The 20,844-nt window shown below is 44.1% G+C and overlaps 1 protein-coding gene across 1 annotated transcript in view; it reads left to right on the top strand.

Moving 5' to 3' along the window:
• The window catches only part of GPCPD1 (glycerophosphocholine phosphodiesterase 1), a 1,148,488-nt gene that overhangs the window by 421,325 nt on the left and 706,319 nt on the right, over positions 1 to 20,844 (top strand). The gene's annotated exons all lie outside the window — the stretch shown is intronic.

Here is a 20,844-nt window from a genome sequence, read left to right as displayed (position 1 = left end):
CCACCCCCACCCCCACACACACACACACACTTGTACAGCAAGTGTCTACTGTCTGGGTGTGTGCTGCCTTTTGGGCCAGAGCCCTTGCTGATGGATGGGCTAAGTTATTCCTTAAAGGGATGCTTCCACTGACTTTCTCAACCAGTCAGGCTCCATTGTGTACTCTTCTTACCAGAAAACATGAAGAGAAGAGGAACGCAGAGGAGAAAAAGAGAGCATATAAATAAGTCTGAAAGAGAAAAGGAAAAGGCTAGAGAACTGTAAATGCTTCTCTGCCTATGAAGAACAGTTAGATCTGAAGATCCCAAGATCTTTTATGTTACCATCTCTAGATCAAGATTTTCCATTGTTAGTCCCCCTGTTTCAATTTTATGCTACTACAGCTCCAGGCTTGGAGCTGCAGGGCTCTCCCACTTTCAGCATCCTGAGCCCTTTCTTGAGTATGGCTCCTCCTTCAGATAGGCTTTACTGTCCCTTCGTTCTATTAACTCCCAGTGCAAAGTTTCCCCATGAGCTTTTGCCCCTTGAGTCCAGACATCTTGATTTTGAACCCAGGAGACATCTTTATTTCTGCCTAGACTCATCTGTTTTCTAGGCCTGTCTTGTAGTAGAAGGGATTCTAACAGGAGCAGCTAAAGAGTACCTTCTTAAAGGTCTAGATGGACCTTGATATTCCCTCACCCTCCATTTCGAGGGCAGAGAGTCCCCCTTCTGCTCAAACTCCTGTTTTTCCTCTTCCTTCCTATTGTTTGGTGCCATTTTTTACAGTTTCATCTCTGCCATACCCAACTTATTTGTCGGTGGCAACAGCTTGGCTGCTTCAGACACTGACTTCTTACTTGAATGTCCCTCAGAACCGAGTGCCATTCTGGAGCCTTGAGGTCGGAACTGAGGTCCTAGGGTCAGGTTCAACTTTCTTAAGGCTTTTCAGAGACCCTCCAGGGGCACCTTGGCCTTGAATAGCTTGGCTCAGATCTTGATGTCGGACCCAACTGGGTCATTGTTGGACACCGGGCTTTCTCCTAGATCAGCATATCGCAGAAGATCCATTTCAAGCTGCTCAGCATCTGTGTTCATTGTGGAAAAGATCCTGTCTCACTTTGAGACTGGTATTTCTTTCACTGAGTTGGACCTGTCCTGATCCTCTTGCCCATGTGGATCCTTGGTCTTGCATGAGTTGTCTTCGGAACAGCTTGCACCACTAGACCTTGAGCAGTCCCAGTTTAGGGTCGCCTCTTCTGCTTCTGTGTTCTATCTAGCTTCATATCTACAGGAGGCACACATGAGGAGCAAGTGTATCTGGACTCTCCTTAGGACTCTCTCATCGAGGATTTAGACCTCAGTGAAGGGGAGTGGTCCCCCAAATCCCTCCGAGAATATGCCTCTTTTGGTAATTTGCCTGAATTGATGAGACCACGAGGGAGATGGACCACTGAAGCCCTTTCCTTGAGTTGGTACTGGCTTGTCTATACGCTATATGTTATCCTTTCTGGGTGCCCTTGTTGGTTTGGTGCTCAGGAGGGAACCTGACTTGGTTGAGCCTATCCCTTGGAAACCAGACAAGTCTTGCTTCCTTTCAAAGACAGTTTTTTGGGGGGCAAGGGTCCTGCATTGAATGCTGTTGTTGCAGCAATAACCAAAGAGGAAGTCAAGGATAGTACAAAGGTCCATCCCCTGTGAATGAGAGAGTCATGGGCACTGGACTGTTTCAGGGAAGGCACATATGCTTCTGCCACATTTTACCTGTGTGAACTGAACTATTTGGCTTACCAGATTAGACTCCAAAGAGACTGAATTACTGAGCTTGACTGGTAGTGACTTCACAAGTCTCTTAAGACTTTCTACTCTTTAGTGGCTCAGTCATCTATGATGGCACCCATTTCAGACATTGCTGTCAGACTCCTTTTGAAGCAGATTGTATGGCCTACATGACAGACACTGATATCACCATGGGGTGCCATGTGTGGATGTATTTATGTAACTTTTCTGACTGCTTGAAGGTGGTCCTTTTTTAATGCCCCCTTCAATGGATCCACGTTGTTTGGATCTCAAGGCATAGTGTACAAGATGGGAAAACTGTCTGCCCATTCCTTTACCTCATAGGTTACCTTTTCCAGGAACCAAAAGAGAGGTAGAAAACAGCTCTTTTTTTGTAAGTCCCAACAGTTTCTCCAGGGCACTCCAGCTGAAGGTGGACTTCTTCCCATGGATGTGATAGCCATTCAGACAGACAACATGGCAGTGGTTTTATACTTAAACAAGCAGTGGGAAACCTAATCATACCCCCGTGTTGAGGGGCCTTGAGGCTGTAACAGTGGGTGATGTCACTCTGCAGTGCTTTATAATAGCAATGCACATCCTGGTGAAATCCAGCATTTTGGCAGACACCTTGTGCAGGAGTGTACTCATGCCTTAAGAGTTGATTTTCTTCGTGTTTCACTGTTGCAGTCATCACATTTGGGTTACGCCTGCCAGGGTAGCCCTCGGCCGGCCCTTATACCAGAGGCTTAGTATTTCTACATCGGTTGCTGTTGCTTCAGGACTGATGCCAGGTCGTCAGTAGTATAAAGTAATGCAGCTGATGCCATTACATCAGTCTTTCTTGCTGCGGAGCCCAAAGCAGAGGCAGTTCGCACAAGTGCCAGTCGGCCGCGACCTGAGTTTCATCTCCCGAATTGAAGCTGAAGTCTTCTAAAGCTAAGTACCCTGTTGGGCTGCTTTTTTCTTGCACTAACCGATGTCAGAAAAAGTTAACAATTGTCTCGCCTGTGGAAAGCAAATACCACACTGAGACTTTCATTCTTACTGTGTCACTTGTTTAGGCCCAAACCACGACGTCCCCCGCTGTCGCTTTTGTGCTTTGTTCAACGCCAGAACTATATGCCGTCAGGCCCTTATTGTAGCTAGATATTTTCGCTTTCAACTTTCTAATTCCGATATGGCTTTGGTAAGCCGTCTGACAGTAGATCTTCAGAAAAAACGTAAGGATAAAGACAGAGACAGACCGCACAGGTCCAAACCTACCAACAGTGCTTCCGTTAAGCTAGTCTTCATTTCTCCAGTCCTCAGTGAGGCACTTTTACAGCCCTTTATGCCTGGTTCTGTGGATTCGCAGGCGACTACTGAGACCTTTTCGGAGTCCGGTATGCTACAAAACACTTCTTCGACTAAGGATCCTGCGGTTGTCTCTACCTTGGATGGGTCCAGAGCCGCTGAGCAGGCATCGGCTTCCGAGGAAGTACTTCGCACTACCGATTCTTGACACAAATCGACTTCTTTTGTATCTACCGTTCTTTTGAAAATGACCGAGTTTCTAAGTCCCAGGGTATGAACCACACCCAAGAAACCGACAACCCACTCTTAGGCACCTGCTTCCTTACCTCAGTCTCATATGCTTAAAATGGCAGAAGACCTTATCATGCTTATTAGGGGAAACCAAGCTACTACTTCCAAAAGAAAGAGATCTGTCCCCAGTAGTTTTGTCTGAACAGGAGTCTGATGACTCTGATGAATCTGAATATGATGACGTGCAACCTCTTTCTGCTTATGAGGATTCTGATGTAGATTATTCCATTCTCTCAGCCTCTCCACCCGTGGACTTTTCCTTTGGGGAGACCCTTCATACCTTAAGGGAGCATTTCCAATGGGAATGTCAGGACTACCCTCAATCTAAAAAGAAACTCAGGGAATTTAGATCTTCCACAGCACAGACCCCTGGCCATTCCCCCAGTCCTGGATGTTGTGGACAATGTTTTCCTGGGATCCAGTTTGACTCCTGACACCCTACCTCCTGCACCCAAAAAACCTGACCGGTATTACAGAGTCCCTGATTCATACAAATTTATTTTCAAAACTCCTACTGCTGACCCTGAGGTAATTTCTCAAGGGCCTAAAGGTATTAAAGCAACCTCTGCTAAGAATCCCACCCCCTCAGATAGGGATTCCAGAGCACTAGACAGATGGGGTAAAAAAAAAAGTATACACCTCTGCTACTCTTGCTATCGGAGCACTAAATTGTCAGCTCCGTATGCAAAAATTTCAGCAACATACCATGAAACTCCTCAAACAAACGGTATCTTCCTTTCCTGCTTGTGCAGAATCTAAAGAATTACAAATGTTAATGCATTCTGCAAGTCAAATAACTAAGCACACCTTACACTGTGGTTTTGACACCCTAGACGCTTCTTGCAGGGCAGCAGTCACCAGTTCTGTGCTTAGAAGGCGTGCATGGCATAAGGAACAGCCCTTTCCAGACCATGTTAAATCTAAGTTGTTGAATGCACCCTTGCACAAAGACAACTTATTTTGCACTAAGGCAAAGGAGATCATAAAAAAGATTGAAGAAGCAGCTAAATCTATCCAGACAGTTAAGGATTTCTTACGGTTCCAGCCACCCAGGTTCAGTAGGCATTGCCCCTCCAAGCACTGGTCCTTCCTGCTCCCACCAGGTCAGTTCAGCCCAGACCCCATGGAAGCAGTCCCTCCCTCCAGACAGCAGCCACAGGGATTGCAGAGATCAAAGCAGTGGAGTACCTCCACTTCTAAACCAGGGAGTGCAAAGCCACCCCCTCATGGTAAGAACTCACAATAACTCTCCACTTCCACCCTCTCCCTCTGCCCACCTTCACTTATCCCTAGGAGAAAAACTCTCCTTTCACGCAAGCACCTGTGCCACCATTACCAGCGACCACTGGGTCCTCAACATAGTGTCCCAGGGATACAAATTTTCTTTCCACACTCTTCCAACCCCAAAAGATTTCCCAGATCTACCTCCAAACCAGTAGACAGAGGCTCAACTTCCCTGCTCTCTATGAGGGCAGTAGAGCACATTCCTGTACAACAGAAAGGCCAAGGTGTCTACTCCAGACTTTTTCTGGTACCCAGAAAAAGGGGCACCTGGCACCCCGTCCTCTATCTATCCATTCTAAATACCTTCCTGGTGATACCAAAATTCAAAATGCTCACCCTCCAGCAACTGCTACCCATGCAATCCAAGGATGCTTGGCTAGCCACCCTAGACCTAAAAGAGGCCTACCTCCACATTGCTATCAGGGAATCATGCAGGAAATACCTATGTTTCAGGACATGATCTCTGCTCTTTCAGCTGTCTGCACTTCCCTTTGGCTTATCTACTGCTCAAAGAGTTTTCACAAAATGTCTGGCTCCAGCCATTGCCTTTTGCAGACAAAGGAATATCCAAATTTACCCATATTTAGACGACTGCCTAATTCAGGCAGACAGGAAAAGCTGCTCAATCACCTGGCCTTTTTAAAGTCCCTAATGACCTCCCTAGGGTACACTGTCAACAAAAAGAAATCCAAAGTAGTACCCACCCAAAGGATTATATTACTGGGAGCAAGCCTGGACACAGCATTCCAGATGGCATTCCTTACACCAGAAAAGCAAACTTACCTGACAGCCTACTTCTCTCAACTAGCCACCAGACCCCAGTTATCTGCAGGAAAAATCCTGCAAGCTCTGGGGTTCATGGCATTTTGCATTCTACTCATTCCATATGCCAGACTGCATATGAGGAAACTTCAGTGGTATCCAAAAAGCCTTTGGCGTCAACACTCTCATGACCTGGAAACTGTTATACCCATGATACCTTGCCTCAGGAAAGATTTTTCTTTGGTGGGCAGAAGCATGCTCCCACAACAAGGGACTACCTTTTTCACTACCCCCCCCCCCCACCGCCCAGACCCTCACCACAAACGCATCACACTATGCCTGGGGTGCACACCTGGATGACAGGTACATACAGGACCAGTGGAACCCACAGCAAATCCATCTGCACATCAACCAAAAAGAGATGTTAGCTGTCCAGCACGCATTGACAGGTTTCAGGCCCCTTCTCTCCCCAGGGGCTCTCCTGATCAAAACAGATGACACCACTGTGATGTGGTATATCAACAAGCAGGGAGGGACTCACTCCTACCCTCTATGCAGGCTGGCCATGACCCTTTGGCACACAGCGTCTGCCATGCAACTACACCTGTTAGCAGAATTCCTGCCAGGTTCTCTAAACTCAATGGCAGATCACTTAAGCAGAACTCTTCTGGACCCACACGAGTGGCAGCTAGACAAAAGAACCTTCACCCTAATAACTCAGAAATGGGACACCCCAAAGGTCGACCTCTTTGCCTCCCGCACCAACCATCAGCTCAGCAAGTTCTTCACCAGGGAGCTTTACACTATGGCTTGGAAGGTGGATGCCCTGTCTTTCCCCTGGGTCAATCTTTCAGTCTATGCCTTTCCTCCACTACCTCTCATTACCAGGGTACTGCTCAAAATAAGGGAGGAAAAACCCAAGGACAATTCTTATTGCTCCAGACTGGCCTCACCAGCACTGGTACCCACTGCTGCACAGCCTGTCCCCACTGCCACCATGGCATCTCACTCGGACCTCAACCCTCCTGACCCAGAGGGAAGGAGAATTCATGCATCCCCAGTTGCAGACCTTCAATTTGGAAGCTTGGCTTATTTCCTAACCACCAATCAATCTGCCAACCTCAGTAAACAGGTTCTAGATGTTGTACGTGAGGCCAGATACCCTAGCACTAGAATGTCTTATGCTGACAAATAGAAAAGGTTGTGCACCTGGATTCAGCTAAGTGAGCCGATATGGCACAGCCTTTCCTCCCTCTCATCCTGGATTACCTAGCTGACCTGCTACACAGTGGTCTCTCTTCTCTACTAAAATTCTTGCTTCTGCTATCTCTGCTCATTTCCCCACTGAGCAGTCCTTTTTCTCACACCCTCTGATCAAACAATTCCTAACAGGGGCTAGCAACTTGAGGCCACCCATAAGAGCACCTACCCCAGCTTGGGACCTTAACTTTGTGTTGGAAAAGCCCACCCTGCCTCCCTTTGAACCAGCATCTTCAGCAGAGTTACTGGAAGACGGCTTTTCTTCTGGCTATATCACTTCAGCTAGATGGGTTTGTGAGCTAGAAGTACTCATGGCTGTGGAGCCCTTCATCACCTTCCATGCTGACAGGGTTTCCCTCGGAACTAACCCATCCTTCATGCCCAAAGTGATGTCCAGTGTGGCTTGTCAACCAATCCATTTATTTGCCCACCTTTTTCCCTAACCCACAAAATAAGGGAGAAAGGATCCTGCACTCTCTAGACGTGCACAGACAGCTCAGATTCTATCTAGCTAGGACTAAATTATTCAGAAAGTCCGATCAATTGCTGGTTAGCTTTGCTGCAGGGGCAGAGGGCAAAGCCATCTCCAAACAAATGGATAGCACACTGCATCCATTTCTATTACAAGCAACACGGAAAGCCTCCCCCTAAGGGGGTCAGGACTCGCTCCATAGTTTCATAGGTAGGTACTAGGCTATTGGCCCTAGGGCCTATATAAGCCTAGCCAAAAAAGGTACCCTGGTTTTCGCCACCCAAGAAAATTATTTTCTTGTGCCCATGTTGAGCAGAGCCACAGAGGTGATACCCGGGGTGAATTTCCTGTTGCCCATCCAATCATCAACATTTTTCTTGAAGAGTGCTAATGAGGAGCTTTGTTTGATATAGCTAGGTTGTTTGTTCCATAGTATGGGAAGTCTCTGGGACAGGAATCTATCCCTCCAGCATGTTCTGTTTATTGTGGTGACAAGGTTTAGGTCTCTACAGCGTGTAGCTCGAAGGTAGAGCGGCCTCCACCTCTTCAGCTTTCCTCAGAGGAGTCCCCACCAGGGGCATCCTGGAGGCTGCCACCTGGACATCTGTTCACACTTTCACCAAGCCTTACCACCTGCCTATCTTCTCCAGCTCCAGGGCAGGCTTTGCCATTGCAGTCTTGCAGGGCATCCTAGCCAGCCCCCAGTCTTCTTGACTGCCTTCTCCCTTTTCTTCAGCTTTGGGAATCAACCCAAATGTGATGAATGCAACAGTGAAACACTAAGAACATAGTATAGTTGTGTACACTTGCCATAAATGTAGATGTTCGAGTGTATTCAGTGTTGTAGTCCTGGTTTTTCCTCCCTCCATCCCCATCCTGTCTCTCTCTCCTTACAAGGGACATTTTGGTATTTACTTTCTACTGGTGGGGTTCTTCCACCATAACCTGGCTTCCACTCAGGGGGCTCCTGACAGGTCAAGAAAAACTGATGTAATGGCGTCGGCTGCCTTACTTTACACTACTGACGACCTGATGTCAGTCCTGAAGCGGCAGCAACCGATACAGAAATACTAAGCCTCTGGTATTCAGGCTGGCTAAAGGCTACCCTGGCAGGGATTACCCAAATGTGATGACTGCAACAGTGAATACACTCGAACATCTACATGCATGGTAAGTGTACACAACTGTACTTTCCTTAACCTTGCTGTGGCATTTCAACTGTTCAGCCATGCTGTGATATCTTTGCATCTCCCTCTAACACCAACTGCAGTAGTTTATTCTCCCTCATCCTTCTCAAGGGACAGCCACTGAGAGATGCTGTTCTCCATGCTTGACCTGCAGGCCTCCAGAATACATATCTTCCTATGACCCTTATAATAAAGTACGTACAGAAAGTAGCCATTGCAGAAAGACTGATTCTCATGCCAAAACAAGTATTGTTTCCCTTTCTGTGGCCTTATCTGTTGTACCAACCTTGAGTTGTGGATCTGGTTCCAGACTTGAAAATACAATCCTTTGGACTAGCCTCACTCGAATTCCAGATCCCTTAGGTTGCTGAGTAAGTTACTCCAATTCCATTGAAGGACAGAGATTCAAAGTTTTCTAAGAGAATTGGTTATATTCTTTCTTCCTCCCAAAAATCATTATATTCTTTCTTCCTCCCAAAAATCTTCAACCAGAAAGATTTACACTAGCAAGTGGAAGAGGTTTTCTATTTGGACTAATCCTAAAGCCTCTGGACCATTTTTCTGCTCACTTAGACACAATTCTAGATTTTCTGGCAGATCTTTTCTATTGTGGCCTCAATTATTGCACTACTAAAGTTAAGTTTGTGACCATCTCATATTATCATTATTAGGGCATTTTGACCATTTATTAAGCAATAACCCATAAGTGCTTTTGGGCGCATCATTATTTACCCATGATTGACATGGTTTGATCACAAGGGTAATGAATAATGTACATAATGATTCTGTCAAGTTTTGTAAAGGCTTCTTGAAAGGTACCATTCTGCTTAGACCTCTGGTTAGGGACCGATCTTTACTTTGGGATTTGTGCATATTGCTGCAGACATTGACTGGGCCTCCTTTTGAACCAGCAGCTACCATAGATTAAAAGTTGCTGTCTTGGAAAACTAACATTTTTAGTAGCTGTAACCTTAGAGTTTCTGGACATCAGGCTGAGTTGAACCTGAACCATTCAGTTTGCTCGCTTCCTTCCCAAACCTCAGTAACAAAGTGGGATTACTTGTTTTATTGTTTGGCTGTTCATCACCACCTAATATTTTACTTGGATAGGACAAAAATCTAATAGAAAATCAAACCAACTCTGTATCCATTTCTGACACTAGAGTGGGTAAGCCTGTTTCTAAGGTAACCTTGTCCATATAGCTTCAAATTGTATTTCTTTTGTTTACTCTGGTAAAGACATTACCTTGTAAACCTAAAGCGCACTCAGCCAGAGCTGTTGCTATTGCTGCTTCTACTGTATTTCTTTTTTTGGCTTGGATTTCCTTTGTGCAGTGACTCTGATCTAACACTCGCACCTTTGTGATTCATTACCGACTGGATATTCAGTCCAGGTCCAGGTCCAGATCAACTTCTGGCTCATCATTTTGCAGAGTGCCCTTTCTTGATGCTACCCTTTTCGAATGGCTGAGGACTCTCACAGGCTGAGGTGGACAGATAAGAGTTCATCAGATACACAAGTTGTGTTTACCACAACACTAGATCTGTGTTAACCTTCTGTCTCTTTTTCACCTTTTAAATTGACATCCTGTTTGAATGACTTTTGGTGGACTGTGCAGATTGGCCCAAAGCCCATCTTTGGAATCCCTTCTTTTGTCCCCGTTTTATGTAGTCTGGGTATTTTGCAGTAATTACTAAAGTCTAATAGGGCAAACTAATTTTGAGGAGATTTTGAGAGGGCAGTGCATTATGGGAGATACGACCGAGTTTTGGAGTTAAGTCTAAAATTCTGACTTGATTGGATCTGGTAATCCATTGATTGAGATGGATGGAAGAAGACAATATGGATTTAGTGTTACAGTATGTATATAACTTTTTTGTTTTGTTTTTTGGACCTTCTGCTGCAGAAGTCATCAAAAAGTGTGATGAGAGGGGAAACTGATTCAGGGGTTAGCTCAGATTCTTGATCCCTCCTCCTTTTAAGTTTTCCAGGTGCTTCTTTGCTCCCTTGTCTAACTTTAGTAAAAAGCAAAATACAGTCCCAGCAAAATTGCTGGATAGCAAACAGTTATAAAGTAATTGCAGGGAGGTTCTAGAACAAAGGACATTCCAATAAGTTAGTACGACTGTGAAAGACCTTGTCTCCCTCCCCCACTCTGATAATTCTTTAATCCTCTCACAAAGTGTGAATCTTCATTTTTCTTTCTTTGGCAACAGTTTATTTCAGACATATGGGTTCTGCATGTGATCCATTAAAACTGTAGATGGCAACGGGAGGCTCTTCTTTACAGAGGATATTTCCTCACCCTCCAGACCAAACACTTCTCTTCCATCCTCTTGTACATCATATAATGTTTCTGAGGGTAAATAGCTGATGTTCGTGCATACAGCTGCAGTCATAACAGATGGGTTCTCCTGCCGTCAGGCGGGTCCTCGGTCGGCCGAATTCCAAAGTCTAGGTCCGGCATCGGTTGTCGTCGCTTCTTCCCTGACGTCAGTGCGACAGGGGTATAAAAGAACCAGCCAACACCATTTTCTTCAGTCTTTCTTGCCGCGTGGTGCCCAAAGCAGAAGCAGTTCGCAAGTGCCGGTCGGCCAGCTCCTGAAATTACGAAAATTTTGCAACCGAAGTCTTCTTGAAAGCTAAGTACCCCGTTGGGGAAACTTTTCTTGCCTCAGACCGATGTCAGACAAAGTTAATAATTGTATTTCATGTGGGAAGCAAATACCGCATAAGGATTTCCATTCCCTCTGTATTCCTTGTTTAGGCCCAGACCACGACGTCTCGGTCTGTCGCTTTTGTGCTACATTCAACAAACGCACCATTAAGCGTCGGGCGGAGTTCGCCCAGCATTATTTTGGCAAAACATTTAACTATATTATGTCGTCGGATACTCCAACTCCAGTTTTGTCTAAAAAGTGCAAAGATAAGGACTGACACACGAGGTCCGCGGCCTCTACCGACACCACGCCAAAGCCGACTACACGTGGTCCGGTTCTCAGCGAGGCGCCTACGCAGCCCCTGACTGCCGACGACACTCCATTGGTGGTGTCTCCTGTGCCTTAGGTCGCAGGCTCCTCGGCCCACACCCCGACTACAGATACCGAAGCCACTCTTGACGGTGAATCTCAAAATGTGGACAGATCCGCCTCCTCTCAAGGTGTCTTCAGACCTTCCTCTTCTTTTTCCATCAAGGCTTTCACTAAGTCTAAAGCAGCCATGCACTCTAAAGAGACAAGCTACACAGGGCCCATCTCCAGGCCCCATGCCTAAAAAGCAGATGCTGAAAATGGCTGAGGATTTAATTACTCTTATCAGGGGTTCTCAACCCCCCCCCCCCCGGACAAAAGGCCCAGAGTGGAGGAAGAATCCCCCTCCTCTGATCAGGGCTCCATTATTTCAGAGCACTCTGATGATCAGGAACATTCTTACTCCCCTTTTGAAGATTCTGATGCAGAGGAGTCCATTCCCTCTGTCTCACCTCCAGAGGATTACTCATTTGGGGAAACTTTGCATACCTTAAGAGAACACTTCCACTGGGAAGGCCAAGATTATTCAGATTCCAAGAAAAGGCTTAGGGAATTTCTCTTGCTACCTCAGCACAGGCCTCTGGCTATACCTCCCATCTTGGATATACTAGATGATGTGTACTCGGAGGCCTGCCTTTAACCCGGATTCTCTACCTCCAGCGCCAGTCAAGCCAGACAGGTACTACAGGGTTCCTGACTCACACCAATTTTTATACAAAAGCCATGCTGCTGACCCAGAAACCATCTCACAGGGCCCCAAGGGAATTAAGGCCTCCACTGCTAAAAATCCATTACCTTCCGAGAGAGATTCCAGATCCTTAGAAAGGTGGGGAAAAAAGGTATATACCTCGGCTACCTTAACCATGAGGGCATTAAACTGTCAGTTCCATATGCTAAAGTACCAACAGTTTCTGTTATCACAATTGAAAAGTAAAATGTCACAACCTGAACAACCAGACTTGAAGGAGTTGCAGGATTTGATGCATAGTGCAGAACAAGTGGGTAAACATACCTTACAATGTGGTTTTGATGCTCTAGAGGCCTCATGTATAGCTGCTGTTACAGGATCAGTTATACGTAGACATGCCTGGCTCAAGGAACAAACCTTGCCAGATCATGTAAAAGCTAAATTACTAAATGCTCCTCTACAAAAGGATTTATTATTTGGTGCGAATGCTGAGGAGGTATTAAGGAAAATGGAGGAAAAGGCTAAATCAATGCAAACTGTGAAAGATTTTCTACAGGTACAACCCCCACGTATCAGTAGAAATTGGCCTTCCAAAAATTGTTCCTTTCCAGCCACGGACAGACCCCAAAGAGGTAGATACAGGCACCCGAGAGGCAGAGGGCAATACCAGGGATCGTTTAGAGGCAGACAATGGCAAGCTCCTACACAAAGAGGTGCTGAGGATAACTCGCAACCATTCAGAAAGCAAACCCAATGACTTTCCCCTTTGCATGCCAAGCAAGACTCAAATGGCAGCACCCTTAGGCGGAAAACTGGCACTATTTACAAAAAATTGGCATATTGTCACAAAAGACAAATGGATCCTGGACATTATAAACAAGAGGCTACAGATTCCATTTTCACACCCTTCCAAAAATGAGAGGCATGCCAAACCTGCCACACAATCAAAGGGCAGAGGCACAAAGACAAATTACAGCTCTCATAGACATGAAAGCTATTCAAGAGGTACCTACGCACGAACAAGGTCAAGGTTTTTATTCCAGACTATTCCTGGTACCAAGGAAGGGAAAAGATTGGAGACCTATTTTGGACCTACCCATCCTAAACACATTTCTACTTGTACCAAAATTCAAGATGCTCACTCTACAGCAACTTCTTTCCATGCTGGGCAAGGAGTCTTGGCTGGTAACATTGGACCTCAAGGAGGCATACCTGCATGTACCAATCAGACAAAATTGCAGAAGATACTTCAGATTTCTTGCAGGTTCAACCCATTATCAATTCTCTGCATTGCCCTTTGGCTTATCTACTGCGCCCAGAGTATTCGCGAAATGCCTGGCATCAGTAATTGCCTACTGCAGACTTCAAGGGATACAAATATACCCCTATTTGGACGACTGCCTGATCCAAGCGGACAGCAAGCACATTCTTCTGAAACATCTGGCTTATGTAATAATGTTGTTGAATTCTCTGGGATACTCAGTCAACAAAAAGAAATCAAGGCTAATACCCTCTCGGAAAATAATTTTCCTGGGTGCCAACTTGGACACAAACACCCAGATGGCCTACCTCACGCCAGAGAAGCAGGGGCAACTAACTCAATACTTCAGAGCACTAGCAAATTGCACCAGGCTGACTGCAAGGAAAATCCTGCAGGCTCTGGGATTCATGGCATCTTGCATCTTACTAATCCCATGTGCAAAGCTGCATATGAGGAAACTTCAATGGTACCTGAAAAACCTATGGTCTCAACACAGCCACAGTTTGGAAACAATAATATCACTAATTCCCTGTCTTCAAAAGGAATTTCTATTGTGGGATCAAGCATGCCAAATACAGGTCTCCCATTCAGCAAGCCTCAAGCAAATCAAGTCATCACAACAGACGCCTCAGACTACGCCTGGGGGGCGCACATGACAGATCGGTGCATTCAGGGCAAGTGGTCCCAAAAAGAAAAGCACCTTCACATCAATCAAAAGGAAATGCTAGCAGTAATAAATGCTATTATAGCTTTCAAGGACCTTCTACAACCAGGTCAACTATTGATAAGAACGGACAACACCACAGTAATGTGGTACATAAACAAACAGGGGGGAACACATTCATACCCCCTATGAAGACTGGCCATGTCACTTTGGAACATGGCCATGGACTTACAAATCGAACTACAAGCACAGTACTTGCCAGGCAAAGAAAACAGGCTGGCAGACAACCTAAGCAGAAATATGATAGATCCACACGAATGGAAGTTGCATCTTCAAGTTTTTACAGAGATAATCCAAGCATGGGGAAGGCCAGACATAGATCTCTTTGCCTCCCACAAAAATCACCAATTGACAAAATTCTGCTCAAGGATTTTTCATCCAAAGGCCTGGAGAGTGGATGCTCTCTCTTTCAGTTGGACATCAATGACAGTTTATGCCTTCCCACCTCTTCCTCTGCTGCCCAAAGTTCTATTGAAAACCAGAGCAGACAGACCAAAGATGATTCTCATTGCTCCAGACTGGCCAAGACAACACTGGTACCCACTCCTGAGGAGCCTGACACATTCCCCACCATGGACCCTGCCTCTAATGCCTCTTCTCCTGACTCAGCACAGCTTCAAAACTCTTCACAGTCAGCTAAAACACTCAATCTAGCCGCATGGAAGATTCCTTAACATTACAACAGACCCTACTCTCCAAGGAGGTGCAGGATGTCATTTTGGAGGCCAGAAGGCCGTCTACCAGAAAAGCTTACTCCGCAAAATGGAAACGTTTTTGTGTCTGGAATGAGAAAAAGGGCCAGGATCCTGGAAAACTGAATTTACCTCAAATATTACAGTACCTAGCTGAGCTCCTAAGCAGTGGACTTTCATTCTCCGTCAAAATCCATGCCTCGGCCATCTCTGCAGAATACAACACTGATCCACCCTTATTCTCTCACCCCCTCTTAAGACAGTTCCTCAGAGGGGCTAAGAATCTAAAACCCCCAAGGAAACAACCAATACCTGCTTGGGATCTCAATTTAATTCTGGAAAAACTGACCTTGCCTCCTTTTGAGCCAGCTGCCTCATCAGATTTGCAATATTTGTCCTGGAAAACAGCTTTCCTTCTGGCTATTACCTCAGCTCGTAGAGTTTCAGAACTACAAGCTCTCATGGCTGTGCAGCCTTTTATCATTTTCCATCAGGACAAAGTTTCATTACGAACCAACCCGTCCTTTATGCCAAAAGTGGTATCCAGGGTAGCTTTGAATCAGGCCATACATTTACCTACCTTTTATCCTAATCCTCAAAACAAAGGGGAGAGATTACTACATTCCTTGGACATCCACAGACAACTACGTTATTATTTAGACAGAAAAAAGCCTTTCAGAAAATCAGATCAGCTCTTTGTGTCCTATGCTATAGGAGCTCAAGATAAGCCAATCTCCAAACAGACAATCTCAAAATGGATAGCCTATTGCATACGCTTTTGCTATTCTTTTCATGGCAAAACTGTACCTACAGGCATCAGATCTCACTCCACAAGGGCCACGGCTACTTCTGCAGCCTTTCTTAGAGGAGTATTTTAGAAGCAGCCACTTGGAGTTCTGTGCATACCTTCTCCAAGCACTACCACCTTCCTCTATACTCCAAATCTAGAGCGGGCTTTGCCACTGCAGTCTTGCAGGGCATTCTGGCTCCTCCTAGTTCCACCTAGTGCCTACCAACCCTTTCTTAGCTTTGGGATTCTACCCATCTGTTATGACTGCAGCTGTATGCACGATGAACATAGTACAGTTTTGTACCTACCATAAATGTAGATGTTCGAGTGCTAATACAGCTGCGGTCCAGGTTTCCCCTCCCTCCTTCCCCTCTTGGGACAGGTTTATTGGCTAACATATCCTCATGCAACCAGATTGGGGTATTCATTCATGATGTATTTGCTTGCACTACTATATTTTGATTATATGGCATTGCTTTATTACACAAATTTATGTATTGCCTTCCTTCTGGGGGCACCTGACATCTGGGGCAAGAAAAACTGAAGAAAATGACGTCGGCTGGTTCTTTTATACCCCTGTCGCACTGACGTCAGGGAAGAAGCGACGACAACCGATGCCGGACCTACACTTTGGAATTCGGCCGACCGAGGACCCGCTTGACGGCAGGAGAACCCATCTGTTATGACTGCAGCTGTATTAGCACTTGAACATCTACATTTATGGTAGGTACAAAACTGTACTTTCCTCCTCCTCCTATTAGGTGGAAGATTTTATGCAAGAATGTTTCTGGTGCCAAAGAAAGAAGTCTCTTGGAGGACAGTTCTGGACCTTTCCTTCATGAACCACTTTGTGATAGTGCACAAGTTCAAAATGCTGTCACTTCACAACTTATTACTCTTTCCTCATTTGAGTTACTTAGTGACCTTCGAGTTAAAAGATGCATATCATCACATTCCTGTTGATCCAGATTTCAGGCGTTTAACTTTTGTGTGTTTAGACCACATTATCAGTTATCTGCCTTACCCTTTAGGCTATTAGGCTATCCAGTGCTTCGAGTGTTCACAAAATGTTCTAGCACCTGTGATAGCCCTATGTAAAGTGCCTGGATGTCCACATTTTCCTTACTTAGACAACTTGCTTGTCTTTGCAGAGTATTTTTCAAAGTGTCTGTAATCTGTCTTGGGTAAGGGATCTCCTACACAGGCTGAGATTCCAAGAGAACTTTTTTAACACCTCTATTGAATTATCACTTACAGGCAAACATGCCCATATCACCCTAGATCGGACTCAGACTTATAATCCCTGGCTTTGGTTGGCAGTGCCTTATCCTTTAGGCCATTTGGGCTCGACGAAATATTATTTGAATGGATATTCACTCATTTTATCTGCTGTCGTATTAGAACTCCTAATTATCTAGTTACAGAAGCTGGAAAACACAGTACTTAATATGACTGCCACAGCACAAGTTTTAAAAGTACCTTCTTACTACATTTCACAGACAAATTTCATGTTCAGGTTTGTAGGTGAATACAAGGCTAACTGTCTTGAAGGGCCATTTTAAGCGTAGCCAATAACCTAACCTTGTACTTTGCACCTGTGAAGCAAAGACTGTAACCATTATAGCAAACCTCACCAATTTGCCCAAGCTTCCCAACTTTTATGAATTTATTTAAAAGAAAACAACCCATATTAACATTTTCCTGATTATAAACATTCTTCTTCTTCTTTTGGCTTTTCCCGGTTACGGGTCGCCACAACGGATCACCTGTCCGCTCATGATTGGCAGTGGAAGTTTACGGTGTTGAGTTGCCAGCCCAGCACCCAACCTTCCACGGAAGGCACACACACGCACGCACTCACGCCTAGGGCCAATTTAGTGTGCCCGATCCACCTACAGCATGTCTTTGGGATGTGGGAGGAACCCAGAGCACATACATCACATATATTTTTCTATAATTATCTTCAATACAGCATTACATAAATTGCTTAATTTCTGTCTTCTGTTCACTTCTCCTCCCAAACATTGTTCTGCATGTATTCCCACAATTTCCATTTTTTTCTATGTAATTTGCTCCTACCCTTTTCTAAAGATCCCACTGCCTGTTCTTGTATCTCTATTACAATATTCAGTACTTGAAATACAGTTTGTGTAAGTTTGGTTTCCATTTTGTAGTAATTGCTTTTTGTCAGCCACCAGAATTAAACTTAATATCCCCTTACTATGTCTAGGCGATTAATTTCCTGTATCCCAGACCAAAAAATTTCCTTAGTTATATCCATGTAATCACTCAGTATTCTTGACAGTGTATCGTATATGCATTTTTTTAAGTCTCCCAACTGATTTCATTCCCAAAACATATATTCCCAGTTATCCTTTTCACACCTTCAATATTTGCCATCTACCTGAGGAAAAATTCTTTGAAGTCTGCTCAAGTTATAAAATACCTATGCAAACAGCAAAAATCCTAAATTGTCTGGACTTTGTTGCATATTTGGGAGCAATGTATATGTCCTCCATTGTTTCCTTGTGAATTGTTGATTCATCTCACCCCAGTCTTTTCTAACTTCACTGATTGATGCCTGTAGTTATTGTGCAATATTTTTTGCATTACAAATTATCCCCTTTTTAACAACAGCTTCTGTTCTAGATTCAGCTAAAACTTACCAGAGCAAGTCTCTTACTTAAGATTCCCCTATCCCTTGCTTTTTGCCTATTTTCTGGTATCTTTCCCTGAGAAGAAAGGTAATCTCAGGCATGCAGTCCAAATGTCTTTTTGGTCTCTTCCCATTCTGTTACCCTTCCCTGTCTAGTTATTTGCTCCCAGTACCTTGGTTCTTTGCCATTTTTCATTAGTAAATTCCGCCCCCTCAGGATTCTAAGAGAACATTAAGAAATACTTTCTGAATATACTCACAGGATTGTTTTTCTGCAGTACATGTTGATTACCTCAGTATAAAAAGCTTTTCTTCTACATAAATCTATGTTCAGAGCTATTCCTAAGGTTTTTCACTCAAATTTCCATCTCAACAATTGAATTTCTCAGAATGCTGTCTTTCATGGTATCCCTAATTCTCATCTTACTTGCAAGACTTCAAATGAAAAAATACATTGGTATGCAAAATCTATATGGTTCTAACGTAAACACCCATTGACTTCTCAAATTCAGTCTTGATTTGTCAAAATGGGAGATCGTGTGGTGGAGACGGTACATTTTTCAGAGTCCATGTCTCCCATTCTTCTGTCCTGCTCCAGCACAGTAGGCCACAAGAGACGACTCAGACTTTGCTTGGGGAGCAGTATCAGTGGGCATGAAAGTGCAGGGTGTTTGGAACAAAAGAGACTAAAACGCACAAGCATAAGACATACTTGCCCTTAGAAATTCTCTCAACTGCCTGAATCATTTGTGGTCCAGATAACCTCTCCAAGTGTTACAGACAATGCCACAGTGATGTGGTACATTATCAAGCAAGGTGAAACCAGATGTGATCACTTTCTGCAGAGTAGCCATATTAGCATGGGATACAGATTTGCAAGATAATGTCCATCGACAGGTATCTTACATCCCTAAGAGAGAAACTAAGTGGCTGACAGGCTGAGCAGGATGAGGAACAAACCCTTGTGAATGGCATGTAAATCAGGCGATCTTCCAAAATTTGATGCATCTGTGGGGGACATCTACTCTTTAAACTAGTAAATAAAAAAGTTCTATGCCTTGGAGTGCAATGTTCTTGTATGCTTTCTTACCCTTTCCAGTGATTTCCAGGGTGGTACTGAAAATTCAGTAGGACTTCCGAAAGATCTTTGCTGTGATTCCCTTCTGACCCAGGCAGTACTGGTTCTCCTTTCTTGTGGTAATTTCCCCCTGGCTATTTCCAGAAGCTTCCTCACACACTGTTTGCTCAAACAAGATCAGGAGATGTTTGATGCATGTTAACCCCAAACAGCTGCAATTGACTGTCTGGATGATGGGGTTTTTAATACCTTTTAGGCATTTTTTTTCTGCAGAAGTGCAGCAGGTATTATCGGAGACAAGAAAGCTTGTTACTAGAAAGTTAGTTAGTGCTCATTCAAGGCTTGTGTTTCCCTGGTTTCACAGTACTTATGAGTTACTATCCTGTGGGCCGGTCTTGCTCTTCTGTCAAGGTTCATTTTTTTTTAACCATTTTAGCATATCTGCCCATTGGTTCCCATCTTTCAGTGCAGTCTCGTATCAAAATGTTTTTGAAAGGAGTTTTGCACAAGAAGTCTCCCAGATAGCCGATGGCTCCTCCTCATTTCCATTTCTCTAGTTTTTATTCCATAATTTCTACATGTATTTTATGGGATAATGTTTTTGAGACATTACCCCCTTCAACAAAATACCTCATTAGCCATGACAGAAATGTGTTGTATTTAATTTTGAAGTCCCTTTTTAGAGAGAACCAACTGCCTTCAACTTGGATATAATTTAAGGAAAATAATAATTATGGAAATTTGATGGCATATGTCTAAATTGTCAGTGCAATACTGTTTGTGCCTTTTAACAGCCATCCATAATGTAGTGTCTCTGAAAATGTTAGGCTCTGTCATTTTTGTATGATGTCATTTGCTGTGGTACATTACATGACAGAATTTGGAGTTGGAAGTCTAAAGCATCTAGTCATGCTGCATGGCAGTATTTGGACTGTGATAATGCATGTCTAGGATAGAGTTAATATACTTTCAGAAGGTAAAAGATAGTATGGATGAAGTTAGAAGTGTATGTATAGGGGAAGAAGTAAAGCCTTAAAAGAATTTAACTGGTTGAGGCTGACTTGACTGTTTCACTTTTTCTTATTTGGCCTGTATGCACAGTGACATCCATCTCCCTGTTTTTGTTCCCTTGAAGAGTCCTAAGCCTGTGGTTATTTGGAGAAGAAAAACTCCTTCAAGGTATAATGGTGCCTTACAAAGGAAAAATTATTTTGTAAATACATTTCCTCTATTTGAAACTGTTTGGTGCTTTTGTTTACAGCCACTGATATTTGACCATGCCCAGCTGTATTATGGTTATGTTGAAGACTGGAGGGTGTGTGCGTGTGTGCGCAAGTGCACGTATGTGCATGAAAGCTTGCACTGTCAACACCTCTTGAATATCAGATCCTTTAAGTCAGTGGTACAAGAAGAAATTGTGGGTTTGTGGTACTGTGCAACATCAGTTGGTTATCACTCATATTTTCTTCAGCAGCCTATCTCCTGAATTCAGTATCTGAAGTTAAATTGATTTGCATACATGGATTGCCTTTTTGTTCATTGATTTCAAATCCTGTATTAAAAAATATTTACACATTTAGATTGAAACTGTTGATGTTTATAGATTTGCAAAGTC

Source organism: Protopterus annectens, chromosome 1.part2, assembly GCF_019279795.1.
Source record: "Protopterus annectens isolate FY-2018-M chromosome 1.part2, PAN1.0, whole genome shotgun sequence".
NCBI classification, from domain to species: Eukaryota; Metazoa; Chordata; order Ceratodontiformes; family Protopteridae; genus Protopterus; species Protopterus annectens.
This window is presented reverse-complemented; position numbering and strand designations above follow the sequence as displayed.